At 36.8% G+C, this 26,849-nt stretch overlaps 1 long non-coding RNA gene across 4 annotated transcripts in view; it reads right to left on the reverse strand.

The window, feature by feature from the left end:
- The window catches only part of LOC147842511 (uncharacterized), an 81,065-nt gene that overhangs the window by 44,287 nt on the left and 9,929 nt on the right, over window positions 1-26,849 (reverse strand). Inside the window, exons 3-4 of one of the 4 annotated variants that reach the window (XR_015497446.1) lie at window positions 23,480-23,594; window positions 23,146-23,371 (exon numbers count right to left, since the gene is read on the reverse strand). The exons of 2 other annotated variants lie outside the window; for them this stretch is intronic. This is a non-coding gene — a long non-coding RNA (uncharacterized LOC147842511). The remainder of the gene's footprint in view (window positions 1-23,145; window positions 23,372-23,479; window positions 23,595-26,849) is intronic. One more of the 4 variants, XR_015497447.1, reaches the window with a different exon arrangement.

A 26,849-nucleotide genomic window follows, 5' to 3' on the forward strand; every position in this document is an offset into this window, starting at 1 on the left:
TGTTTTCTCCACCAAAAAAAAAAATTCATACACATTTCATACACACTGGCAATTCAAAGTGCTTTACATAAACAAGAATAAAAAAAGACAAGTATAAGAAAATAAAAACAAACAAACAATAAAACGATATTAAAATGTGTTAAAAAAGGTGTTAACAAAACAAAAAACAAAAGAAAGACAATAGTGCGATCTGTCGACACATAGCACAGTGCTCATTCAGTAAAGGCACAGCTGAACAGATGTGTTTTCAGTCTTGATGTGAATGTGCCTAATGTTGGAGCACATCTGATCATTTCTGGAAGCTGATTCCAGCAGCAGGGGGCGCTGTTAGTAGCTGAAAGCCGATTCACCCTGCTTTGACTGAACTCTTGGAATTTCTAGTTTATTTAAAGATCTGAGTGATCTGTTGGGTTTGTATTCAGTCAGTATATCTGTAATGTATTGAGGTCCTAGGCCATTTAGTGATTTATAGACCAGTAATAATACTTTAAAATCTATTCTGAATGTAACTGGCAGCCAGTGTAGAGGTCTGAGGACAGGTGTGATGTGCTCTGATTTCCTGCTTCTGGTCAGAATCCTGGCCGCAGCATTTTGGATGAGCTGCAACTGTCTGACTGTATTTTAGGGAAGGTTCGTGAGGAGGCGGTTACAGTAATCCATCCTGCTGCTGATAAAACCATGAACAAGTTTCTTCACTGGAAACAAAGCATCTGATTCTTGCTATGTTTTTGAGATGATAGTATGCTGATTTACTGACTGCTTTGACATGACTGTTGAAACTCAGATCTGACTCCAGAGTCACACCAAGATTCTTGACCTTATTTTTTGTTGTTTGACCTTTAGAGCCAAGGTACACATTCACCTTGAGAACCTCATCTCTGTTCCCAAACACAATCACTTCAGTTTTCTCTTTGTTTAACTGAAGAAAGTTTTGGCACATCCAATTGCTCATTTCATCAATGCATTGGCAGAGGGTGTCAATGGGGCTGTAGTCATTAGGCTGTAAGGCTAGGTAGATCTGAGTGTCATCAGCAGAGCTGTGGTAGGAGATTTGATTCTTTCTCATTATTTGGCTCAGGGGGAGCATGTAAAGGTTGAACGGTAGAAGTGCCAGAATTGATCCTAGTGGGACTCCACATGTCATTGGTGTCCACCTCTACCTATGGTCACCTATACTGACATGGTAACCTCTCCCTTCAAGGTAAGATCTGAACCATTTGAGTACCGTCCCAGACAGCCCAACCCAGTTTTCCAGCCTATCCAGAAGCATGCTGTGATCGACTGTGTCAAAATGCGGCACTGAGATCGAGCAGTACCAGCACTGTTATTTTACCTGAATCTGTATTTAGGCGGATATCATTGATTATCTTTAAAAGGGCGCTCTCTGTACGGTGATGTGCTCTGAAACCAGATTGAAAATTGTCTAAACACCCCTTGAAATTTAAGAACTTGTTAACCTGGTTGAAAACAACTTTTGCAATGATTTTGCCAATGAAAGGGAGAAGCAAACAATATTTTTTTTTACTGTAAAGTTTGGTAACACTTAAGTTTGATTATCAACTCTCACTATTATGTAGTGCTGGGGTTTTCAAAGTGTGAGGCGTGCCTCCCTAGGGGGGCACCAGAGCATGTCAGGGGAGGCGCGGGAAAATGTTTTTATAATAAAAATATAATAATTAAGTTTAATTATTATATGTATTTTTTATTATTTTTAAACGTTTTAATTAAACAAAGCTAAAAAAAATAATACATCATAAGAAAACCTTTTTTACCCAGAAGGCCATAGCTGTGAATTCGCTTCTGTTTGGCAAGCCCACCAATACAGGTATATACCTGCTAATTATGCCTGCTAATACAATCGATTGGTTTCTGAGACCCCCCGATTCAAAGCCTTCAAGTTCAGGGCTTAAACCCAAAAGACGACAATATGATGATCAGCATTTGAGTTTAGGATTTACGTGGACAGGACCAGCTGATGAACCACGACCTTTATGTGTGGTTTGTCAAGATATTTTGGCTAATGACAGCACGAGACCCGCTAAACTTCGGCGACACCTTGAAACCAAGCGTGATGAGGTAGCAGGAAAACCTCCAGAATTTTTTGTGTGTGTGTGCGTGCATGTTTGGGAGGAGGGGGGCGCCAATGGATAAGTTGTGTCAAAAGGGAGGTCCACTGTCTTAGACTTTGAAAAACCCTGATGTATTGGCTTATACTTGTCTATTATTACAGTTTTTCTCCATTGGTTTGGCTCATTCTTGAATTTACACCGAGTGTAAACATGTTAGCACCACAACCAAACTATTACTATTGGATTTTCACCGCATTTTGTGACCAGTTTAACACACGCGGCTTTCTGACGCTACCTGCTGAGTGCAAGTTTCCGGGTAATACGGAGGGTTTTTTTCTCTCATTCGCCGGGCGGTATCAAACACTGCATGAAAAATACACACTTAGAGCAGCTCCTCGAATCAAATATCTCGTTTGTCATGAGGGGCATGAATGAAATTCCTGAATGAAAGAGCCAAACTGCAGTTAAAGTCCACCATTTAATAATTTGGCAAATAATTTGATTACTGATGTCCATGTAAACAGTCACATTCTCCCCTGTGTGTGTGTGTGTGTGTGTGTGTTTTGACTCTGAAACTCAGCGCGTGCCTAAATCGACATCCCATATGATCCCTCTTTTCTTCCTCTGACACTCCTCCCTAAACAGAGCTGGACACGCCCACTTTCCTGACTTTTTCCAAAGTAGAGGTGTGAAAACACCCTGCTGAAACGAGGGGGTTTCATGGCCCTTTAATAAGCAGCAAATTTGGAGTGTATTAAGCTAAAAGTAAAGGCTCCTACACACCGGGACGTTTTTTGTTTGCGTTTATCATCAGTGTTTTACGAGACGTTTTTCAGTGTTCAAACCCAAGCGCTTTTCTCTGGCGTCAAGCAGAAGAGTATGCTAAATCACTCTTTTGACGTTAGATGGCGCTGCACAACTATAAGCTTCTGACACCCGGTTATAACACAGAAGAAGTGGAGGAGCAGAAGTTCACAGTCACACGCATGTTGTTAAATTTACTGGTGACTCGAACAAGCATGGATGGTTCAAGCAGCAGCTCCAGCTTTAGCGATGAAGAAGTGATTATTGTTTACCAGAGCAATAAGCAACTGCACGTTCATATCGCCTTTGGGCATCTTCTTCAATGTGCGCTCACATTGACAGTTTTGCGCTTGAGCGCCTCCAAGTGCTGTTTACTGTAACTACAGCAGCTCCGTGTACATGAACAAAGGTGCCGATCTGATTGGTGGAGAAGGTTTAAGGCTGATTTATACTTCTGCGTCAAATGCCGGTGTATGCTACGGCGCTGACGCATAGTCCTTCACCGTGGCCGTCGGCGTCGCTGACGTGCACCTCTCAAAAAATGTAACTACACGTCGCAACGACGCGTTGCGTAAGCTCTGTGATTGGTAGCGCTGACGAGTCTGGGCGGGACCGAGAGCCTCGTCGCGAGCGAGTGATTACAAGTGTGGAGTCCCGTGAAGGAGCTCCGGATGGAAAGTTTTGTTTTGTGTTTACCTCATAGTTAAAGTTGTTGCACGTCCGCCGGTTCCTGCCTCAAAATGAGCGAGTTTGAGACACTTGTACATCCCGGAAGTGTTCAGGAAAAGCAAAACAGAGGCGAAGAAACTCGACACAGAGGAACATTTACACCTCACTGCCAACTAGCGTTTCGGAAGTGTTAATGCAGACCAACAGAGACAGCAGCAGAAGTATAAATGCACAGCTACGCGCGTTGCAATCGCCGTGGGTCACGCCGGTCACTTGACGCAGAAGTATAAACCAGGCTTTAGACGCCGTGCGTCAAAAAAAAAAAAAAAAAAACGAGCATGAGGTGGTTTTTTTTTTTTAAAAAGTGACGCTTTTGCGCCTGGCGTTTTGCACGTTGGTGTGCACAATCACATTGATGTCCTTTATTTAGTTACGAGGCGTTAAACGTCGACGGAAAACGTGAGCAAAAAACGTCTCTGTGTGCACGGGCCTTAAAGCTGCGGTCACACTGCACTTTTCTCCCTATAGACTTCCAATCATACGCATGCGAATGTGTCAGACCGGAAACATAAGGTTGTGCAGTAGGTTTTGCATTTCGCTGCATTGGAAAGTTGCGAAATTGCATCACATGATTGGGTGAGACCAATCGAGGATCAAAGCATGAACTCTCTGGACAAATATTTAAATTAAGGACCAATAGCTTGCTTTTTAAAATGTCTAATCATTTTTTTATTTCCGCCCCTTTTTGCAGTGCTGTATGACAGAATTTCCCACGCACAAACTCTAGTGTGACTGCGGCATAATAGTTAAGGGGATAGTTTACTCACCTTTATAGATTACTTATTCATTTTCCTTCAGCTTAGTCACTTATTTATCAGGGGTCACCACAGCGGAATGAACCATCAACTATTCCAGCTATTGCTTTACACAGCGGATGCCATTCCAGCTGCAACCAGTACTTGGAAACACCCATACACACTTATTCACACACACTACGACCGATTTAGTTATTCAATTCTGCTATAGCGCATGTGTTTGGACTGGGGAAAACTGGAGCACCCGGAGAAAACCCACGCCAATAAGGGGAGAACATGCAAACTCCACACAGAAACGGCAACGGCAGCGACCTTCCTGCTGTAAGGCCACAGTGCTAACCACTGAGCCAACGTGCCACCCCTTTATATGAATTTCTATTCAACACAGAAGAATATATTTTATAGGAAGCTTGAATCCTGTAACCATTGACTTCCATAGTACTGTTTTTCCTACAATGTAAGTCAATGGTTACAGGTTTTCAGCTTTCTTCAAAACATCTTTTGTGAAAGAAATACATGTTTTTAAAACACTTGAGGAAGATTAAATAGTGAGTAAACATTATTTTTTGGGGGGTGAACTATCCCTTTAATGGTTTGCTAGTAGTGAGAATCGTACCTTAAAATTAAACATGACTGAAAGTTCCATTAATCAAAAAGCTGTTGACTCAAACATTTAATTAGCTGTCACTGTGCTTTCTGTCAGCCGCCTTCACCACAGTCACCCGAATAATACCGAGTGAAACAGGTGACAAATGTGCTGTGCTTTGATTGGGCCTCATTTCGCATTATGTAAAGCATATGCTAATTTTAAAACGACACACAACTCACATCCAGCGCTTGTCAGTGTGAATGTGTGTGTTTGTTACCGCCGCTGGCCGCTGGATGGCAGTGTTGTGTCACTGCATCGGTGCAAAATAAAGGCCTCTGAAGTTGAGGGATAGTTCACCCCAAAAAACAAATGTACTCAACATTTACTCTCCCTCAAGTGGTTATACACCTTTACGATTGTCTTTCTTCTGCTGAAACTAAAAGATGACATTTTAAAGAAAGCTGAAAAACTGTATTTATGGTTAAAAAAGCAGTACATATTTGCGATTCATGTTTTTATTTCCCATTTGTTCATGCTTTTGAATTGCATTACAGGATCTTGATCTTTCTTCCAACAACTTTTACCCTTGAAAAGTTGGAAAAACTCACTTTTATAAACATTTTTAAGTTTAAATTAAGGCTGCTCGATATTGGAAAAATCTGATATCGTGATGCTTTATTTTTCTGCCATATACAGTTGAAGTCAGAATTATTAACCCCCCTTTGAATTTTATATCTTTTTTTAAATGTTTCCCAAATGATGTTTAACAGAGCAAGGAAATTTTCACTGTATGTCTGATAATATTTTAATATTTGTTTTATTTCGGCTAGAATAAAAAAAAGTTTTAATTTTTTTAAGCACCATTTTAAGATCAATATTATTAGCCCCCTTTAAGCTATATATTTCCGACAGTCTACAGAACAAACCATCGTTATACAATAACTTGCCTAATTACCCTAACCTGCCTAGTTAACCTAACTAACATACTTAAGCCTTTAAATGTCACTTTAAGCTGTATAGAAGTGTCTTGAAAAATATCTATTATATGTCATCATGGCAGAGATAAAATAAACCAGTTATTAAAACTATTATGTCTAGAAATGTGTTGAAAAATCTGCTCTCCGTTGAACAGAAATTGGGGAAAAAAATAAACAGGGAGGCTAATAATTCTCATTTCTGAACTGTATATTTCAATATGAACATGTCCACCAGTTTCTTTATAGCTCTATTTGACTCTTTTTCTGTTGAGCCTAACAGTATTCAGGTACAGAAATTGAATAAACAAAAACCAAAGAAAATTGCTTTTCTAACTTTTTAGTAACTAGCTTTTTTCTCATTTCTATGTAAAGATTTACCTGACTCACGATTCGACATGATTCACGATACTAATCTCACAATTCACAATTTAGTCACGATGTTTAAACAAAATTATTTGAAACGAGTTTAAGGTGAAGAGCCCTTTCATTTTTTTCTTGAATACTGCAAATTCTTTGCTAAAAAACCCACTTTCTGCCATAACTAAATGGGGTATATGTCAAGCTTGTGTTCTTCCCATGCTGATAAACTTCCGGTGACCTGTTATTGTGAGTTTTTTTTTCCATTTTATACGGTTCCTTTTACAGCCTCGATGTTGTAATGTCATTAAAATACATTCAGTTAAATAAACTTTAGCATTCATTTAGATGCTCAAGCATAAAATGAGACAAAAAGTCATTTACTCGCACGCGCCTGTCAGGATCGGCAGGCTAGCGCAGAAGCTCCATTGAATACACTGGGGTAAAATTAATGCTTATATTAAGGCAAGGCAAGTTAAGTTTATTTATATAGCACATTTCATACACAGTGGCAATTCAAAGTGCTTTACATAAACAAGAATAAAAGAAACAAGTAAAATAAAAATAAATAATAAAAATGAGTAAAAAAAAACAAACAAACAAAAAAAACCCACAAAAACAAACTATTATAAAGACATGGAAAATGTAATTTAATGCAGTGCTTCTTCTACAATCTGAGACCCACTCTATATCAGATATCACTTACCCTGTAAAGATCGCAGATTTTTAAAGAAAACAGACCTTAAATGCGCTGGTTTTTGCATTGGCATACAGTTTGCCGGAATCGCTTAACCCAGGTTACTGGCAAATTAAAAGTCCTATTAACATGCTTCGGCATATATCCTATTGCTATTTTATAAACAAATAAGTTCCATTTTTTATAATAAGAAGACTCATTAATATAAACAAACTAAAACTGTGACTGTGCTGGGATTTGACATTTTTAAAAAGAAATCTCAGACTATCTGTGTTTTCTGGCATAAACTGAGATCTTTGCACATTTACAATGTCTCCTGCTGATGAGAAAACTCTTTCACTGGGGACTGAGACAGCTGGTGTGGAGGGCAAAGCCTTTCCTTATCCAGAGAGCAGAGTGTACAGAGGTGGTCAATAGGCCCTCTGGTCCAGGGCACTGACCACTGACATAAAATACCGAAAATTACTAATTATAAAGTAGGATAGAGACAGGAGCTGAACATGATTATGATGGTGAATAAATTAATATTACTTGTATAATTAATTACTATACAGTTGAAATCAGAATTATTAAACCCTCTTTGATTTTTTTTTTTTTTTTGTACTTTTATATTTCCCAAATGATGTTTCACAAAGCAAGGAAATTTGCACAGTATGTCTGATAATAGTTTTTCTTCTTAAGAAAGTCTTATTGGTTTCGGCTAGAATAAAACAAAAGCCATTGCAAGTTCAATATTATTAGCCCCTTTAAGCTATTATGTTTTTTGATAGTCTACAGAACAAACCACTGTTGTACAATAACTTGCCTAATTACCCTAACCTGCCTAGTTACCCCAATTAACCTACACTGTAAAAAATGTCCGTGATTTCAACGGTAAAAAAACTGTAAAAATGCTACAGTACAAATCCGTAACCTGGTTAACGGTATGTTTCCTTAATATATTCGGCGAATAACCGTAAACTGAGTTTCCCAGAATTCCCTGCATGGCACATCACTTTTTATGCTTTTTGTTGACATTATGGATCTTTTTAGTTGTTTCCCCATTAGTTATGCACATTAGAGATTTATGTTACATCTAATGTTGATAAACAATGTTTATTTCATGGCTTTAATTTTATGCGTGTTACCATACTGGTGTTCAGTAGCTGTGTGAATGACACTGAGCACCTTCTATATGCTGATACTCTTTTCTGCTTGTGGGAAAAGTTCATTGTGATGAGCATTGGCTCATTAAGTAACTTCCTCATCACCACCTGCATGTGGGTGTGCTAACGTGACTAACTGTGTAACAAAAGAAGAAGTGTAGATGTTGGTAATTCAAAATACAGACAAATAACCTCTATAAATTAATAAAATACAGTAGTTTACCATAAAAATGAGCAATTACTTTTACGGTTTGTACTGTGTTTTTAACGGTAAAGTACTGGCAACCACAGCTGCCGTTTTTTTACCGTAAATTTTACGGATTTATTTTTTACAGTGTAGTTAAGCCTTTAAATGTCACTTTAAGCTGTATAGAAGTGTCTTGAAAAATATCAAGTCAAATATTATTTACTGTCATCATGGCAAAGATAAAATAAATCAGTTATTAGAAATGAGTTATTAAAACTATTATGTTAAGAAATGTGCTGAAAATCTGCTCTCAGTTAAACAGAAATTGGGGGAAAATAAGCAGCGAGGTGAATAATTCTGGCTTCAACTGTACATTGCAATATGAACATTCTCACCAGTTTCTTTATAGCTCGATTTGATTTGAGCCTAACAGTATTCAGGTACAGAAAATGAATAAACAAAACCACAGAAAATGACTTTTCCAACATTTTGTAAACTAGTCTTTCACACATAGCCCCTTTCACACATACAGACCTTTCCGGAAAATTACCGGCAATTTTCCGGGAAGGTTGTATGTGTGAACAGGCCCTTTTAGAAAATACCGGTAAATTCGTTCTGGCTATTTTCCGGAAAGAGAAGTTGTAACATTACCGGTAATTTGCCGGAATGCTGCGCTGTGTGAATGCAGAAGGAAGATTGCCGGAAAGAGCGCGTGCACGTCTAGATTGTGCTGACGTGAGATGCCTGCTTTAGCCAATCAGAACAGTCAGACGCATTCACGTGCGCGCGGTTTATGAGAATAAAAGCCTTTGAATATTTTTCCAGACACCTTTAGCTGCTAGATGTTAGTCAGATCACGTTTCTATGTTCCTTCTTAATGCTAACTGTGTAAATAATTATCGATAAAATGCTTATGGTAATCCGTTATTTGTTTACCTTCAAGCTTTGCGTGTGCCCGTGAGCGCCAGCACACACACATCATGTACATCTTGACATGTGAAAGTGTTTCTCCTTGTTTTCATAGGAGTTGTACTCAATACTGATCCATCCAAAGAGTTTGTAATGTAGTCAAATGTTTACAAACACAAGCGCAGCTGTTTAGAGCTCATTTCTGGTTAATGATGTCAGAATTTACTGGTATTTTGCGATGGATGTGTGAATGCTCTTTTCCGGAAAATTTCCGTAACGTCCTCGCCTGTGTGAACAGCGCTTTTTTGAATTTACCGGTAAAGTCATTCCGGAAATTTGCCGGATATTTACCGGTATCACTGTGTGAAAGGGGCATTTGTTTCATTTCTAGGAATGTAACAATTCACCTGACTCACAATTCACATGCGTTTGTTCAGACAACCCCAGAATTAAAAGCATTGTATCCGGTTGCAATTGCAACTTCAACACCTCGATTTAATAGTTTTCTAGACCATATATTTGGGTGCACTAGTTTTTGGACCATCATCTTACATTTCTTTGATAGATCAGCTCCAGATTTGGCTTCAGTACTGACTAATCTAATATATATGCACAAATATAACATAGTATAAAGGACACAATTTATAAAATATTATTATGTTTTTAAAACAATAGCACACAAATGTAATTCAACATTTTTTTTCTGCAACATTTAAGTTCCGTGCGCATCTATAGTGTGTGTAATATTCAGTCAACAGTGCGTGCATGCAATAATCAAATGTAATGTAAGGCTTTATACTATTAAAACTATGAATTTAAAAGAGAGATTAGTGAGGGGTGTACCTATATATGCTGAGCACTGCATATCAGTGTTTCTCAACCACGTTCCTGGAGGCCCACCAGCACTGCATGTTTTGGATGTCTTCTTGGTCACACCCATTACAGGTCTTTTAGTCTCTGCCAATGAGCTGATAATCTGAATCTGGTGGGTTTGAATATGGAGACATGGAAAATATGCACAGCTGGTGGTCCTCCAGGAACGTGGTTGAGAAACACTGATGTATATACTATAAAACTGCAGGTCAACTATGCTTATATATAATAACTTGAACTGTAAATCTAGTTACTAGTTAATTAAAGTTCTTAATAACCAATAAAGGATTTGATTGCAATGTAATGTGCAGCTTTTGTAAATTATAGCAACTCAAAGGTTTCAAAAGCATTATTAAATGATGACAAATTTCAGTTTTGCGTGAACTATCCCTTTAAATTCATCTCAAAGTGAATTTAAAGAGATGAATTTCCTCCAGCTCAGGACAGACACTTTCACTGTCCCCTTATATTTCAATAGAGTATGTTCTCAGTTTTGTAAGAGACTGAATCTCTCTCTGTGTGTGTGTGTGTTTCCAGGCTGCCTAATTAAAACTCTCGAGCTCAGCGTGTGTGCGCGCGTCGCAGAGCAACGTGTGCTGAATGTGGGCCTACATGCACAGCGAACTTGGATCCGGGTGCATCACGAGATCTGTGCATGCATGCATGTGTGTGTGTGTGTGTTGGTGATCTCCCATGAGTCTGTGCTGAAGCAGAGTGGAGATCTGCAGGCTTCTGCCCCCAGGATCCAGCACCAGCCCCGCACAGCTGCCACCGAGGAGTGCCAGGAAACAGCGCCCCGTGTAACACACACGCACGCACACCGGGAGATCTGCCTCCAAATTGGCTTGACAACATTGAGAAGTATTTGTAGTTATTAAGTAAATTAGGCAGTGCATTCTCAGTGGTTATGCTCGCAATGGAATATAGAATAAGCGTCGTCTGCATGCTGCAGTGCCCCGCTTAAATGCTTCCCTTTAGGTTATTATAATGTTTCTGGATCTTCTTTGAATTTTTAGATGGTCACGTCCTTTTTGGAGCGAACTTTGCATTTGATTATTGAATGCATGACATGTTGTCAATGCCACAAACGCATACAGTTAAAGTCAGAATTATTAGCCCCCCTGAATTATTAGACGGCTTGTTTATTTTTCCCCCAATTTCTGTTCAACGGTGGCCATGATGACAATAAATAATCTTTGACTAGATATTTTTCAAGACACTTCTGTACAGCTTAATAACATTTAAAGGCTAAACTAGGTTAATTAGGCAGGTTAGGGGAATTAGGCAAGTTATTGTATAATGATGGTTTGTTCTGTAGATTATCGAGGAAAATATAGCTTAGAGGGGCTAATAATATTGTCTCTAAAATGGTGCTTAAAAATTAAAAACTGCTTTTCACCAGTTTCTTTATAGCTCTATTTGATTTGAGCCAAACAGTATTCAGGTACAGAAACTGAATAAACAAAACCACAGAAAATTACTTTTCTAACATTTTGTCAAGTTTTTGTCTCATTTCTAGGAATGTAACGATTCACCTGACTCACAATTCGACACGATTCACATGCATTTGTTCAGACAATCCCAGAATTAAAATTGGATCCGGTTGCAATTGCAACTTCAACACCTCGAATTACTATTTTTCTGACATAAATGGTTGCGTTTTTTGGACGCTTTTGAGTTTTTGGACCGCTATCTTACATTATTTTGATAGATCAGCTCCAGATTTGGCTTCAGTACTGACTAATCTAATATATACGCACAAATATAACATAGTATAGCTTCCTATTAAAAATATGAACTTAAAAGAGAGATTAGTGAGGGGTGTACTTCTACATGCTGAGCACTGTATATCAGTGTTTCTCAACCATTAGAGGGGCAAATAATATTGTCCCTAAAATGGTGCTTAAAAATTAAAAACTGCTTTTATTCTAGCCGAAATAAAACAAATAAGACTTTCTCCAGAAGAAAAAAATATTATCAGACATACTGTGAAAATTTCCTTGCTCTGGTAAACATCATTCGGGAAATATTTAAAAAAGAAAAAAAAAACTAAAGGGGGGCTAAAAATTCTGATTGCAACTATAAAATGCCTTAAATTGTTTTCTTTTGATTATTAAAATATGTTTCAAAGTTCTTTTAATTTTTTGGGGGGTGGGGGGTTGGGGATTACATTTGATTATTGCATGCGCGCACTGTTGACTGAATATTACACTATAGATGCACACGGAACTTAAAAGATACAGAAAAAAAAGTTGAATTAAATTTGAGGGCTATTGTTTTAAAAACATACTAATATTTCATAAATTGTGTCCTTTAGGTTATTTAAATGTTTCCGAACGTTCTTTGAATTTTTAGAATGTTCATGTTTTTTGCATTGGATTATTGCATGCATAAAATGTTGTCGATGTCACACACAAACAGACACATGCACCCACTTGACGGACATGCAACCAAGATGTTTCAGAAAAAATGTGGAAGGGTTGGGGTCGAGGGACACTGCATTTGATTACTGCATGCATGAAATGTTGTCAATGTCACACAAACACACGCACGCATGCACACACTTGATGGACATGCAAGTAAGATGTTTCAGAAAATAAGTGGGGTGGGGGGTTGGGGTCGAGGGACACTGCATTTGATTATTGCGTGCATAAAATGACTGAATGTCCTACACACACACAGACACACACAGACACACACAGACACACACAGACACACACACACACACACACACACACACACACACACACACACACACACACACACACACACACACTAGATGCACATACAACTAAGATGTGCCAGTGAAACTGCAGTGCTGTGATTTTGAGAACATTATAATAATCCTTAAATGGCTCCTTTTAGGTCATTAAATACTTCTCAATATTCTTATAAAGTTTAAAATGTTCATGTTTTTTGAGAACATTCCATTTGATTATTGTATGCATGAATGTCTTACAAATGCATGCACGCACGCATGCATACATACAGAATTCACATTCAACTAATAGGTTTCATTTAAGTTGGATGAACAACATTTTTGTTGCCTTGAGGTTATTAAAATGTTTAGAATGTTCCTGTTTTTGGGGAACATTTGATTATTGCATGCATGAAATGCACATCTCCAAAACTCAGATCACATGCAACTAAGATTAAATTATGCATGAAGAAAAAAAAAGTTGCTATCATTTTCAGAACATTGTAATGTTTAATATAATTTTCCATTGAATGTTTAGAATGTTCATGATTTTGTCAAACATTGCATTTAATCATTGCAAGCATGAAAAGTGTCAAAAATATGAGAAGCATATGCAAACAAGATGTATAAATCATGCAAGAATAAAAAAAACAATGCTATCATTTTCAGAACATTGCAATATTTAATCAATTGTTTTTATTGCATGCATGAAATGTTGTCTGGAAGTCTTTAAAATTCAGTAGATCACATGAAACTAAACCTTTTCCCCCCAAAAAAATAAAATAAAAATAAAGATCCATACATTACGCATGAATAAAAATATTTGTGCTATCATTTTAAGAACATTAAATATAATATTCCTTAAACTGTTCCCTTGAGGTTATTAAAATCTTCCTCAATCTTCTTTGTATGTTTAGACTGTCATGTTTTTGTGGAATATTGCGTTTGATTATTGCAAGCATGAAAAGTGTCAAAAATATTAGATGCATATGCAAATGAGAGGTAAAAATCCTGCATGAACAATACAAAAACAATCCTGCTATAATTTTCAGAACACTGTAATATTAAATAAATTGTTTTCACCAAATGCATGAAATGTCTAGCCTGATCTCACGAGGAAACGCAAGTATTTTATGTTTTGGCGGAGTCTTACGAAAATGTTTGATTTTAAAAAGGAGGTGTGGTACCCAACCCCGCCCCTAAACCCAACCATCATTGGGTGATGAGCAAATCGTACTAAATTGTACGAATTAGATCGTACAAATTCATAAAAATAAGCCACTAAATCAAAAAGTTATGAATTGCCGTAAGATTGTGTCCGAATGTCTTTAAAACTCTGCATAGGTAAAAAGAATTGTGCTATGATTTACATAACATTAAGTATAATATTTCTTAAATTGTTCCCTTTGGGTTATTAAAATCTCTCAATGTTCTTCGAATGTTTAGTCTGTTTATGTTTTTGTGGAATATTTATTACAAAAATTAAAAGTGGAAAAAAATGTTTAATGCATATGCAAATGAGATGTATAAATCATGCATGAATAAAAAAGTGCTATACATTTCAGAACATTGTAATATTTAATAAATCATTACCACTGCATGCATGAAATGTTGCCTGAATGTGTTTAAAACTCAGTACACTACATGCAACTAGGATTTTTCAGACAAAAAAAAAAAAAATCATACATTATGCATGAATAAAAAAAGTGCTATGATTTACAGAACACTTAATATAATATTCTTTAAATTGTTCCCTTTAGGTTCCTAAACTGTTCTTTGAATGTTTGGAATGTTCATGTTTTTGTGGAACATTGCATTTGATTATTGCAAGTGTCAAAAAAAAAGTAATGCATATGCAAATAAGATGTATACATCATGCATGAATAAAAAAAAACTATCATTTTCAGAACATTGCAGTATTTAATAAATTGTTTCCATTGCATGCATGAAATGTTGTCTGAAGGTCTTGAACTCATTAGATCACATGCAACTAAGATTTTTCAGAAAAAAGATCCATACATTATGCATGAATAAATAATTGTGCTATGATTTACAGAACATTAATAAATTGTTCCTTTTAGGTTCCTAAAAAAACTTTCCCAATCTTCTTTGGATGTTTAGACTGTTTATGTTTTTTGTGGAACATTGCATTTGATTATTGCAAGCATGAAGTGTCAAAAAATGTCATGCATATGCAAATGAGATGTATACATCATGCATGAATAAAATAGTGCTATAAATTTCAGAACACTATATTTAATTAATTGTTCCACTGCATGCATGAAATGTTGTCTGAATGTCTTTAAAACTAAAAGATTTAAAAAAAAAAAAAAAAAAAGATTGATATACATTGTGCATGAATAAAAAAAATCTGCTATAATTTACAGAACATTAAATATTATATTCCCTTAAGTGTTCCCTTTAGGTTATTAAAATGTTCTTTGAATGTTTAGACTGTTCAAATATTCCATAAATTGTTCCCTTTAGGTTTATAATATGTTCAATTTAAAGAATATTATATTTAATGTTCTAAAAATCATAGCATATTTTTCTTTATTCATGCATAACTTATGGATTTTTTTCTGAAAAATCTTAGTTGCATGTGATCTACTGAGTTTAAGACATTCAGACAACATTTCATGCAAACAATGGAAAAAAGTATTAAATATTATTATTATGTTCTGAAAATGATAGCACATTTTTTGTATTCATGCATGATTTTTACATCTCATTTGCATATGAATTAAATATTTTTGATTTTTTTTATGCATGCAATAATCAAATGCAATGTTCGACAAAAACATGAAAAATCTAAACACACAGAAGATTAATAAACATATTATAAAAAAATCTCAATGTTCTTTGAATGTTTAGACTGTTCATGTTTTTGTGGAACATTGCATTTGATTATTGCATGCATAAAAAGTGTCAAAACATATTAGATGCATATGCAAATGAGATGCATAAATCATACATAAATACAAGAAATTGTGCTATCATTTGCAGAACACTGTAATATTTAATAAATCATTTACCACTGCATGCATGAAATGTTGTCTGAATGTCTTTAAAACTCAGAAAATCATATGAAACTAATATTGTTCAGAAGAAAAGATCGATGAATTACGCATGAATAAAAAGAATTGTGGTATGATTTTCAGAACATTAAATACAATATTCCATGAATTGTTCCCTTCAGGTTTATGATGTTTCTTAATCTTCTTTGAATGTTCAGACTGTTCATGTTTTTGTGGAACATTGAATTTGATTATTCCATGCATGAAAAGTGTCAAAAATATTAGATGCATATGCAAATGAGATGTATACTTCATGCATTAATACCAAAAATTGTGCTATCATTTTCAGAACACTGTAATATTTAATAAATTGTTTCCATTGCATAGTCTAAATGTTGTCTGAATGTCTTTAAAATCATTAGATCACATGAAACTAAGATTTTTCAAAAATAAATCTATGAATTACGCATGAATTAAAAGAATTGTGCTACAATTTTCAGAACATTAAATATAATATTCCATAAATTGTTCCCTTCAGGTTTATAATGCTTCTTAATCTTCTATGAATGTTTAGACTGTTCATGTTTTTGTGGAACATTGAATTTGATTATTCCATGCATGAAAAGTGTCAAAAATATTAGATGCATATGCAAATGAGATATATAAATCATGCATCAATACAAAAAAATTGTTTTTCAGAATCATTTTCAGAACATTGTAATATTTAATAAATTGTTTCCATTGCATGCATGAAGTGTTGGATGTCTTTAAAGCTCATTAGATCACATGAAACTAAGATTTTTCAGAAAAATTTACATACATTATGCATGAATAAAAGAATTGTGCTATCATTTACAGAACTCTAAATAAAATATTCCTTTAAAATTGTTCTCTTTAGGTTCTTAAAATCTTTCTCAGTATTCATTGAATGTTTGTTAGCAAACAACATTGCATTTGATTATTGCATGCATGAAAAGTGTCAAAATATATTAGATGCACATGCAAATGAGATGTATAAATCATGCATCAATAAAAAATGTGCGCTATCATTTTTAGAACATTGTAATATTTAATCAATTGTTTCCATTGCATATATTAAATGTTGTCTGAATGTCTTTAAAATCATTAGATCACATGAAACTAAGATTTTTCAGAAATAAATCTATGAATTACGCATGAATTAAAAGAATTGTGCTACAATTTTCAGAACATTAAATATAATATTGCATAAATTGTTCCCTTCAGGTTTATAATGTTTCCTAATCTTCTTTGAATGTTTAGACTGTTCATGTTTTTGTCGAACATTGCATTTGATTATTCCATGCATGAAAAGTGTCAAAATATATTAGATGCATATGCAAATGAGATGTATAAATCATGCATCAATACAAAAAAATTGTGCTATCATTTTCAGAACATTGTAATATTTAATAAATTGTTTCCATTGCATGCATGAAATGTTGGATGTCTTTAAAACTCATTAGATCACATGAAACTAAGATTTTTCAGAAAAAAATACATACATTATGCATGAATAAAAGAATTGTGCTATCATTTACAGAAAATCAAATATATAATTCCTTTAAATATTTCATTTTAGTTTCTAAAAATCTGTCAATATTACTTGAATGTTTGCTAGCAAACAATATTGCATTTGATCATTCCATGCATGAAAAGAGTCAAAATATCTCACATGCATATGCAAATGAGATGTATAAATCATGCATCAATACAAAAAAATTGCGCTATCATTTTCAGAACATTGTAATATTTAATAAATTTTTTCCATTGCATGCATGAAATGTTGGATGTCTTTAAAACTCATTAGATCCCATGAAACTAAGATTTTTCAAAAAAATATACATACATTATATATGAACAAAAAGAATTGTGCTATCATTTACAGAACTCTAAATAAAATGTTCCTTTAAAATTGTTCTCTTTAGGTTCTTAAAATCTTTCTCAGTATTCATTGAATGTTTGTTAGAAAACAACATTGCATTTGACTATTGCATGCATGAAAAGTGTCAAAATATATTAGATACATATGCAAATGAGATGTATAAATCATGCATCAATAAAAAAATGTGCGCTATCATTTTTAGAACATTGTAATATTTAATCAATTGTTTCCATTGCATAGATTAAATGTTGTCTGAATGTCTTTAAAATCATTCGATCACATGAAACTAAGATTTTTTCAGAAAAACATTATGCAAGAATAATAAAAAAATTGTGCTATCACTTACAAAACATTAAATATGATAATACTTTAAATTGTTCATTTTAGGTTATTAAAATCTGTCAGTATTCTTTGAATGTTTGCTTGCAAACAACATTGCATTTGATTATTGCAAGCATGAAAAGTGTGAAAATATATTAGATACATATGCAAATGTGATGTATAAATGAGATGAATGAATAAAAAAAAAAAAACTGTACCATCAATTTATACCCTCAAATATCAGATAACTAACATCACTTTAATAGAACATTGTGAAAATGTTCTGAAAACGTTCAATGTTAAAGTATGACCTCGTCATTTTTCATGCAAGTTTGAAAACATTACATTTTGACATTATAAATGCCTTAGACTATGACAGTCTGTTAAACAGATGAGCTAAAAATATTACTGATTGCACTTCTGGTTTATTTGTCAGACTGGACATGAAAGGTTGCATTGTTTTGTATTGAACGCCACACAGTTTTATCATGCAGACATAATAACAGTAGTATGTTAGTATGCCACTCAGATCACAGTCAATATTTAGACAAACTATAATGCTGCGTTCCCTTTCATTTTTATGATGGTTTCAAATGGTTAAAAAAATAACCTCTTACAGCAGGGAGATGTGTTAGATGACGTATATTTGTATTATAAAGACAAATGTTTCATAAACATCTTGATAGATTCAAAAGCTTGTCATATTAAATAAGCTTTCCACATTCGCTGTCATTTTGTTACGTTAAAAGCAACGGAATACTTGTGCAATAGACAAATAAACTTTCTTCGCCTCTATTGTCGTCTGCTTCAGATAAAAGAAACGTAATTTCATTGCTTCTGGAGAAACATACATATTCATACGACGTTCATTTACATGCAAAAACACACGGGGGAATTCATTAATAGTATCTTTTGACAAATACGTCTCTTCATGTTTTAAACAGTCAAACGTAAATCTACCTGCTCCCTTGTTTTACATCTGAAACAGACACAATGTGACTGCTTCTTCATGAGCAAATTCATTCGCTTTGTATAAGACTAGTGTATTAAAGATATGCATTAAACGGATTGCTGCTTTTACATTCTGGAGTTTCATATTTATAAGGCGAATGTGTGTTATGCATGCACAACAGGAAGTTGTACATTTCTATGCATGCACATACATGTTTTTTGCACACTTACTGAACATCATGTGCATACAATAAACAGTAAGAGTCTAGTTTTTTTTACTCATGCATTGTATAGAGATGCATTAAACGGTTTGCTGATTTTATAGTATTTTCAGACTCATTCTTATAAGACAAACGAACCGAATTTATGCATGCCCACAGAAAGCTGTGAATATGCATGAATGTGTACGTGTTGGCATGTCTTCCATGCATTCAACCTAAATGCTGTTTGTATAACACTCAAGAATCATGTATAAATGTGCATTAAATCAGTGTTTCTCAACCATGCTCCTGGAGGATCACCAACACTGCATGTTTTAGATGTCTCCTTTTTTTGACACACTCATTACAGGTCTTTCATTCGCTGTAAATGAGCTGATGAGTCTGAATATGGTGTGTTTGGTTATGGAGACATGGAAAATGTTCGGAGCTGGTGGTCCTTCAGGAACGTGGTTGAGAAACGCTGCATTAAACAGTTTGCTGCTTTTATACTTGTTCAGACTCGCATATTAAATGTGTCTGGAATTTTTTTCTCCATACAAATGCTTGTTTTTCCATATGCACTCAAAATAAAATCTAATATTTAAAGTAAAAAAATAAAATACGGAGCCAGATCAAGATTCAAAAATAATACATTTATAAAATAAATTCATAGATTTAAAAATTTGTCGATCAAAACACAAATTGTCTTTTTTATCTGAGAAATATTGCTAAATTATGGAGTATACTATCCATCTGAGATGCAGAAAAACTAGTGCATGCTTTCATGACTTCTAGGATGGATTACTGTAATGCTCTGTTTGCTGGCTGCCCAGCATTCTCTATTAAACTTCAGCTAGTACAAAATGCAGCTGCCAGAGTTCTTACCAGGTCTAGAAAATATGATCATATCACCCCAATTTTATCCTCCTTACACTGGCTGCTTGTTAAGTTTCGTATTGAATTTAAAATATTACTTCTCACCTATAAAGCTTTAAATAATCTAGCTCCTGTTTATCTAACCAACCTTCTGTCTCGCTACAATCCAGCTCGCTCTTTAAGATCTCAAAACTCAGGGCTTCTGGTAGTACCTAGATGGCAAAGTCAAGTAAAGGAGGTCAAGCCTTCTCCTTTATGGCTCCTACACTCTGGAACAGCCTTCCTGATAACGTCCGAGGCTCAGACACACTCTTGCAGTTCAAAACTAGATTAAAGACCTTTCTGTTTAGTAAAGCATACACTCAATGCATCACCTAGCGGGTTCCACACAGGCTTCTGCATCTTGTTTATATACACTATGAACAGCAGCTACGCTAATTATTCTTTTTTCTCCCTTTCCACCTGGGGATACTCATCCCGAGGTCCTCAGACTATGCGGAGTCACTGATTGGATCTAAGACCAGCGAGAAGATGATCCCAAGGTTTTCATATCGTGGACCAGGCTGTATCCTGAGCTGCTGCTGCGCTGTTGGTCATGAAGGAGTGAAGAACATGAGACTGATTACAGTGACGCTCCAGGGACAGACGAGTCTTCGCTGAGGCCAGCTTCCAGCCTCCGCCGCTGAGACTGCAGCTCTGCACAAGACGTTTGGCCAGCGGAGAAATCAGAATGGTCATGCCTAACTGAGTCTGGTTCTCTCACGGTTTTTTTTCTTTACTCGCCCATCGGTGAAGTTTTTTCCCCTCTCCGCTGTCGCCTCTAGCTTGCATGGTTCAGGATCGGTAGAGCTGCGCATCGATGAATTTGCTCTTCAGTGTTTGAACTCTCAGTAATGATTTTAAACCACACTGAACTGAGCTAAACTGAACTGAACTTAAACACTAAAAAAACTGAACTACCCTGTTCCCATTTACATATTATTTATGGTGATTCCATATCCGGGACCAGGCCATATCCTGAGCTGCTGCTGCGCTGATGGTCGTGGGGAGTGGAGAACATGTGTCTGATTCCAGCGACGCTCCAGGGACAGACGAGTCTTCATTGAGGCCATCTTCCAGCATAAACCACGGCGAATGAAGTTCTGCACAAGACTTTTGGCCAGCGGAGAAATTAAAATGGTCGTGCCCAACTGAGTCTGGTTCTCTCAAGGTTTTTTTTCTTCACTCCCATCAGGTGAAGTTTTTTTTTCCCTCTCCGCTGTCGCCACTGCCTCGCATGGTTCAGGATTGGTAGAGCTACGCATCGATGAATTTGCTCTTCAGTGTTTGAACTCTCAGTAATGATTAAATCACACTGAACTGAGCTAAACTGAACTGAACTGAACTTAAACACTAAAACCTGAACCACACTGTTCCCGTTACTGAACCACACTGTTCCAGTTACTATGACCATTTACGTGAAGCTGCTTTGACACAATCTACATTGTAAAAGCGCTATACAAATAAAGCTGAATTGAATTATTTGACCATTTACGTGAAGCTGCTTTGACACAATCTACATTGTAAAAGCGCTATACAAATAAAGCTGAATTGAATTATTTGACCATTTATGTGAAGTTGCTTTGACACAATCTACATTGTAAAAGCGCTTTACAAATTAAGGTGATTTGAATTGGAAAAAGATTTTGAGTTGGAAAAAGTTAGAGGTGTGAACCTACACTGGTCTCACGGTTCAGTTGCGATTATCATGCCATCGATTCGGTTCAATTTGAAATCTTGGTGCATTGACGATGTTTTCCATAGACACTGTTATATTTTGTGTATATTTATATTTTGCTCTCTGTATAAACACACAGCATCACGCTCTCATTCACGCACAAACACAAACATAGACAGCACCAAACAGATACACAAATATATACACACACATACATACACACAAAACACGGAGAGATGAGCAATGATTCCAAACAAATGTCCAATGTTACTGTCACTCCTGAAGTGGAAGTGATTTTAACAATAAATTTTATTTTCAGAAAACTGTTCAGCAATGCAATTAAGCATATGCCGTCAATTATGTTGTTCCATATAACCGGCTTCAATGAGGAAAATATGTATTAACAAAATCCTGTTATCAAAAGAAAATACCTTTCATAACATTAAGTGGGACAAAATAATAGCCTATAGTAGACTAGCAGGTCAGCATTGCGTCACTGTGACGGAGTCGGCCTGTTTTTGTAATATAAAAAGCAAGCCTTAATTGGTTTTTGTTTTCTGGTGATTTTGTGTTTTCTTATTTAAAATAAAAAATGAAAATTATTTTTGAATTTTGCTTTTCCGTTTTTAACCTTGCAAAAGAAAAACTAGCTTTTTTCTTTTTTGAATATCATTTTAAAATTGGAAAGAAAATAAAAAAACGCATTGCTACAATTTTCATTATCTAATTTTAAAACGAAAATCAAAAAACGGCTTGTTTTTCGATGTGGATTTTCATCTTAGAAACCGTTAATAGACCCATATTAGATTTATATGCATGCATGGGCATGTTTGTTTTTGCATATGCACATTTTCTATACATGCATACTTTGTGTAAGTCCAGAGCATTAAAATATGCACACTTTCCTGTGTTTACTGTACATTTTTTTCAGCCTCAAACAAAGCAAACGTTTTATTCTCCATGCATTCAAGTTGCCACATGTTCACATGTAGTCTCCATACATGCATGCAAATGAAACGCACTTTGCATAACTCATTAAGCAGCTTTTAACTTCAAGACAAGTCAAATGTGTTTCGACTTTAGACATGCGTGTCAAAAGCAAGCTGCCAAAGTGCACAAAACTCATGTGCTTATGTGTGTCCGAGTTCTCGTTTGCCCATCAAATTCACCTGCCATGTTTGTGTCTGGTCCTCATGTCATATTATGATTGCACGTCCAGACTTGGCTCCGGGGAGGTGCAACGGTCACCTTACTGATCCCCAGTACAGGCAAGGGCAGCCGGGCACGAGTCGGCCTCCGCCACCCGATCGCTCCGCAGGATAGAGGACCAGGGGCTGCAATTAGGAGGCCAAGGAGCCACTGTATGCTTACCTGTCAGCCAGTGTCCCAACGAAGGCGCCGCAGGGCCGGCTGACACTGGCAGAGCTGTGGCGTCCATGACAGGGCATCTCCATGCAGGAAAATCTCACTAACAATCCCCCCGCACGAGCTGTCAGTCAGAGGCATCGGCGTGGCACCGCTGACCCCGTGGCCGACAGACTAGCAGACCCTTTGCTCAGACCAAACGGGTCAGCACAGTGGCAGCGGCTTAGTCACCCTGACACAGAGTGACATTAACGACGGTGAGAGGGGGCCGAGAGGCTTTTCAATCACCACGAGTTGATGATGAAACCGTAAAAAAAAAGCAGGAGGAGGAGAGACTGACCTGAGCTTTACGAAGAAATGTTGAAACGTCTCCATCTCAGGGAGTTTTTCGCCATTCACTGACAGCATGTCAGGAGGGAAGATGGCAGCTCAGACGTCAGCCTCTCAGTGTACACCTGGAGACGGAGACGGAAAAAAAAAAAAACTTGGCAAAAGTGTGTCAGAAATGTAGGAGTTTGGGACAGCTTGTAGAATTAACATGGTTGCATGCCGTGTGACAGCGCAGCGCTGTGGTGCAATCGCCAAGCAAATATTTCACAGAGCAAGTTTAGTTTGAAATGTTGTGAGCTTTTTTTTTCTACATCGAAAAAAAAAACGAAAAAGGGAAACACAACAAAAGAATATGTCAGGGCCCGAAACACAGCTAATTGGATTGTTTTGACATGCGCGCGCTGGCCGCTTCAAATGTAGCGAGCGTAATGTGTCGTTTGATTTACTGACGTTTGCGCTAATCTATTTAATTTTCTTTTAAGGGGGAAAGCGTCCACATGAATGGAGCGGCATGTTTTAATGTTGATTATCTGAAGACGAGGGACAGAGCTGCTCAGGGGGAATATCTTCAGGTTACGGGCACGAGATCTTGCGTGCATGACAGGACTGCGTTTCTCCGTAACCCTCGCTGTGGACGGCGGACGCTCTTTTAAACGTGTATGCACTGGCATCAAATCGGGCATCACTAAACTTTGACTGCCTGCTTGGTCTGTGGATTTAGCATTAAAGTAAATGGAGACGTCCTGCTTTTTTTTTTTTTTGAAAGTCTGTCATCTCTTAAACATATACAGCTGCGTAATTGACGTGCACACACATAAAAACGCCCCCTATTTCCTTCACAAACAGGTCTGTTAGCGTGTTAGCGTGTGCGTTTCACGTATTCAGATGTAGATTAAACGTATAAAGATCCATGCAGTGGTCCCCCCCTGGCGAAGGAGGCTCATCTCAGCCCATTGTTCTCTATCAGTAGACGAGGCAGATTCCTGTAATTAGCTGTCAGCGCAGAGCCCCACAGCAGCTTAGCGCTGTCCGCTCAAATCAAACTAATGAAACACAATCCCCTCAAATGTCCTGGATCCAGATTTGTGGCGATCCTGCACGAGGAGGCGCAGGAGGGGTGAGGTTGTGGGCTGGACGGGCAGGCGGCGGGCAGGGGAGGGGGGGAGGGGTTTTACCTCATCTCCATCTAGAACTTCAACGTTCACAAACCGGCCTCGTTAATCCGTTAATTCGGCACATTTTTTGACAGCCAATTAATAGGGGTGCGGAGAGAGTGATCCATGAGCTGGGGGTCGCAGGAGGACGATCGGGCTGAAGGACAAACTGCGCTCTCAATACCTCAGGTTCACATTCATCAATAACTCACTGATTGCATACACGAGTTGCAGAAAGAATTTTGAAAATGTAATAAGCAAAATTGCACTGTATTTCTGTGTTTAAATATGCATTTTACATTATATGTCAGTGTTTCCTCTAGGATTTTTTCCAGCTGTGGCGGCAGTCCTTTTTTTCCCACAGATCTACCAACTACCTGTGGCGTTATTTCAATGACAAATGTCGTGAGCGCAGTATTCGATGTCGAGATCGCATTTATGTATTAACCTACATGTAGGAGCCTGTGAATCTCTGCTTGCGCGCCGATTTCCTCTGCTCGTGCACAAAACTTCTTGCATGGCACCTTAAATATAAGCCGCTTCAAGAGCGCGCAGATCTTGTGCGATCTCAAACAAACGCTGCTGAGAGAGATTTAGTGCGTTTATGTAATTATGTCTGGAGAATTTATTGGATTTGCTAGGAATGTTTATAAATGTCTCTAATAGACCTAAAGAGTAGCATTAATGCATCCTGAAGTAAAGTGAAACGGCTATACGTCGTGTTTGCTGGCCTCACGCATCATCTGTCAGTCAGTCAGTCAGTATGCACGTCACCTTAAAGGGTTAAACAAATGACGCACAGCACCTACTACGGTTACAGAAAAGTTTGCGCTGTTATGCTGTGTTCACACCAGACGCAGAACGCGTGGATAAATCGCGCTATTCGCACGTAAATAGCCGCGTGAACATTTGAGTTTACTCCCTTCATACGCGCGTCAAACCCCGAACGCGGAAGTTCAGATTTTCGAATTCGAGATTCTTCCGAAACGCTCGTTAAGCACGTCAAACGCGTAAAATGCTCAATTTGCCCTGCGCCATTCATGCAATTTGCGTAATTCGCGCCGCGCCATTCGCGCGTTTCGCGCCGCAGGATGTCTATTCGCGCGTTTGCATTGACTTAACATGTAAATCACTTGCGCTTGACGCACGTTCCGCATCTGGTGTGAACGCAGCATTATAATTCACTTACCCTTTGATACGTTTCGGTGCGATTATCACCCACTATTAAAAAAATCAAATGTTTAGAATCAGAAGCTGGAATGTAGTCGTGGCGGGATGAATTTTGTCGTGGCGCCCCGCCATGGATGTATGAAAGTAGCGGAAAGCAAACATGCCCGGCGCCAGGATGTTATAACTGCATATAAAACTATGCCCACACATGCAGGCTAACCCACGGGCAGACTATTCGTATAACCGGTAAATAATAAAATCAGCATAACCGAGTCATCATCAGGCTTCATTACGCAACCAACATCATTGTTAGGAAAAAGCTTAATGTTACAATCTAATGTCATTTAAAAACTGATTTATTTACATTAAGGCATTAGTGTAGCCAGAAAAATACCTAAAAAAGGATACCGAAATTCACAGTTATTACCGTGAAAATGTAAATTTTTGGGATAACACGCAACTTAATAGGCAATAACTTTTTCATCATTTTAAAAGTAAGAAATAGAGATTTATCTTAGGCTATCATAACTGAATTTTTTTCTGTGATATTTATCTATCTGTGATGTATGGAGTCAGTTCTTCGTACGTGGATTACTCAGTTAGCTGAATTTGGATATTGACGATTTGACATGATCCAGGATCGTTTCGTTCTTTAAAACTCATCTAAGACTTGTTGTCATAGCAACAGTTCTGGTAGCTCAAACCTGGTCGGAAGCTGGTTTAATTCATATAAACAGGATTAGATCGGCTCAGTTCAAGCAAAGATAATACAGAAAGTGTACCGAATTCTGATATTTTCTTACAGTAGTAGTTATATACACTCGGCAAAATACTAAATTTTTTAAAACTATATAAAATTATAGTTACTAATAAAACAAATAAAATTATATATTAAGAAACTTATGCAATCTGCACCCCCGAAATGTAAGTACAAAGACTGCCACCTGGTGGTGCAAAAAGATAACTTATTGATATGAACTTTTTAGATGGCTTTAGTACAATTTGTGTATAATAGAAATGCACAATATGTGACTTTTTTAAAAGCAATAATACATT

The sequence above is a fragment of the Danio rerio genome, chromosome 8 (genome assembly GCF_052040795.2).
Source record: "Danio rerio strain M-AB ecotype USA chromosome 8, GRCz13ab, whole genome shotgun sequence".
NCBI classification, from domain to species: Eukaryota; Metazoa; Chordata; class Actinopteri; order Cypriniformes; family Danionidae; genus Danio; species Danio rerio.